The following is a 3,243-nucleotide window of genomic DNA, read 5'->3' on the forward strand; positions in this document are numbered from 1 at the left end:
GCAGTATGGAGAACTCTTAAAAAACTAAAGATGGGGGCCAGAGAGAGAGAGAGAGAGAGAGAGAGAGAGAGAGAGCTCAGTGGCTAAGAGCGCTGGCTGCTCCTGCAGATGAGCCGGGCTTGAATCCCAGCAAGCACATGGTGGCTAACAACCATATGTAACTCCAAAAGGATCCAACACCCTTCTCTGTCCTCCATGTGCACTGCAGGACATGGATGCACTTACATACATGTAGGCAGAACACACATACACAAAGTAAAAATAATAAGTGAATCTACCAATATAATCCAGTTATACCACTCCTTGGTATATACCCAAAGAAATTCATCTTATTGTGGAGATAATTATTCATCCATTTTTGTTGCTGCTCTTTTCACAATAGCTAAGAGATGGAAGCAACCTAGGTGTCCCTCAATTGATGAGTGGATAATGAAAATGTGGTTCATATATATGATGGAGTTTTACTCAGCAGTAAAGAAAGATGAAATCATGAAATTTGCAGGTAAATGGATGGAACTAGAATCTGTTATACTAAGTGAAGTAACACAATCTCAGAAAAAAAAAATCGACATATGTTCTCCCTCATTTGTGGATCCTAAGATCAGACTCTGATAAATAATTATGCAAACAGACATAACTGCAGGAACCAGGACAAGGTTTAAGCATTCCAGACCTAAGAAACCAAGAAGTCTAAGAATTTATGAATCTCATGTGGGAATTTCTTCTCATGAAGGAAAAATAGCTTCTTATAAACATTTTACAAGCAGTGTACTACCAAGAATCAAAGACCTTGGCTACAACTGCATTCAGTTGATGGCAATCATGGAGCATGCTTTCTATGCCAGTTTTGGGTACCAAATCACTAGCTTTTTTGCAGCTTCAAGTCGTTATGGAACACCTGAAGAACTAAAGGAACTTGTTGACACAGCTCATTCCATGGGCATCATCGTCCTCCTGGATGTGGTACATAGCCATGCTTCAAAAAATTCAGAAGATGGGTTGAACATATTTGATGGAACTGATTCTTGTTATTTTCATTCTGGACCGAGAGGGACCCATGAACTTTGGGACAGTAGATTGTTTAACTACTCCAGCTGGGAAGTTTTAAGATTCCTTCTATCAAACATCAGGTGGTGGTTGGAAGAATACTGCTTTGATGGGTTTCGTTTTGATGGTGTTACCTCCATGCTGTATCATCACCATGGGATGGGTCAAGGTTTTTCAGGTGATTATAATGAATATTTTGGACTACAAGTAGATGAAGATGCCTTGGTTTATTTGATGTTAGCAAATCATTTGATTCATACATTGTATCCAAATTCTATAACAATAGCTGAGGATGTGTCAGGAATGCCCGCTGTGTTCTCCAACTTCCCAGGGAGGAGGTGGTTTTGACTACCGGTTAGCAATGGCAATTCCAGATAAATGGATCCAACTACTTAAAGAATTTAAAGATGAAGACTGGAATATGGGCAACATAGTTTACACCCTCACAAATCGGCGTTACCTTGAAAAGTGTATTGCTTATGCAGAGAGTCATGATCAGGCACTGGTTGGTGATAAGACACTGGCATTTTGGTTGATGGATGCAGAGATGTATACAAACATGAGTGTTTTAGCTCCTTTTACTCCGGTTATCGACCGTGGAATACAGCTTCACAAGATGATTCGGCTCATTACTCATGCACTTGGTGGAGAAGGTTATCTCAATTTCATGGGTAATGAATTCGGGCATCCTGAGTGGTTAGACTTCCCAAGAAAAGGAAATAATGAGAATTACCATTATGCCAGAAGGCAGTTTAATTTAACTGATGATGACCTCCTTCGCTATAAATTCCTAAATAACTTTGACCGAGATATGAGTAGATTAGAAGAGAGATGTGGTTGGCTTTCAGCTCCACAGGCCTACGTGAGTGAAAAACATGAAGACAATAAGATCATCACTTTTGAGAGAGCAGGTCTTCTTTTTATTTTCAACTTCCACCCAAGCAAGAGCTACACGGACTACCAAGTTGGAACCGCGTTGCCAGGGAAATTCAAAATTGTACTAGATTCAGATGCACCGGAATATGGAGGACACCAGAGACTGGACCACAATACTGATTTCTTTTCTGAGGCTTTTGAACATAATGGACGTCCCTATTCTCTTTTGGTATACATTCCAAGCCGAGTGGCCCTCATCCTTCAGAATGCAGATCTGCCAAACTAAGGAGACCTGAACTCAGCCACCTCATGTGGATGTGTTTGATTGCTGGTTCTTATTGTCACACTGTTGATAAATGTGTATTTTTTAAAAAAAAAAAACATACCGATATTGTCAAAATATCAGGTTCAAATTCAACATTGGACATACAGGTATATCAAAAAGTTGCTTAAGAAGCAGAAGTGAGATTATGCTTAAAATTTTAGCAGTCTGTATTTTCAAGCCATCTGCAGAGCTAGGATTCTCAAATGAAGTATAATGTTTATCTCTTTTAAATGTTACCTTCCTGTTAAATAATTTGTTCCTTTAATTTTAAATTTGAATTATGCATCGTTTGTTTTTTTTCTGTTGAATGTAATGCAGTATTTTATAAGACAGATATTTGGTGGCCTTATTTGTTCTAATATCTATTGGTATAAATGATGAGGTACTAAATTTGTTTCTATTTTTTTCAAATTGTGTTTAGAAACAATGTAATATATATGTAGCAATAATATAAATTCTAGAATTCAATCAAAGATGAAAGTTCTTAAAAAAAAATATACCATATAGTTAGAAAGAAAAAAAAAAAAAGAAAGAAAGGGAAGGGGGATGGATGTAATCAAGATACACCATAAACATGTATGAAAGTTTCAAAGGATATATAAAAATATATAAAGAAACATTAAACCAGGAAAATAAAGTAAAAGAAAATAGTTATAGACTGAGAATAATGGTTGCCACAGGCTGAGGAGTGGTGGGGAATGACTGTTCAAATGGCATAGATTGACCTTTTAGAAATTTGTTAGCTCATACCACTTGCAAAGAGCCAATGGCCTGACGCATCCTGTCCAAAGTAGACTTCTTCTGACTTTTGAGTTCCTATCACTAGGCCCTGCCCAATATGCCATGTCCTAGAACAAAGAACTGTGAGGTCATGGAGAAGGCTGAGGTCATGACTCAGAGCAGGGAAGAGAGACTAACAGGACTTACCTAAGTTCCACATATTTTACCTGTACCCCAGCACATCCTGCTGTGTATCCCCAAGGGTGGCTTTACCC

General features: G+C 38.2%; 1 pseudogene across 1 annotated transcript in view; it reads left to right on the forward strand.

Annotated features, from left to right (window-relative positions):
• The window catches only part of LOC103735450, a 23,311-nt pseudogene extending 20,580 nt beyond the window's left edge, over nt 1-2,731 (forward strand). Inside the window, exon 2 of the transcript XR_001872471.2 lies at nt 644-2,731. The product of XR_001872471.2 is annotated as a 1,4-alpha-glucan-branching enzyme pseudogene (transcript). The remainder of the gene's footprint in view (nt 1-643) is intronic.
• The last annotated feature ends 512 nt before the right edge of the window (nt 2,732-3,243 follow it).

Source organism: Nannospalax galili, unplaced genomic scaffold (assembly GCF_000622305.1).
Source record: "Nannospalax galili isolate Female #2095 unplaced genomic scaffold, S.galili_v1.0 scaffold155, whole genome shotgun sequence".
NCBI classification, from domain to species: Eukaryota; Metazoa; Chordata; class Mammalia; order Rodentia; family Spalacidae; genus Nannospalax; species Nannospalax galili.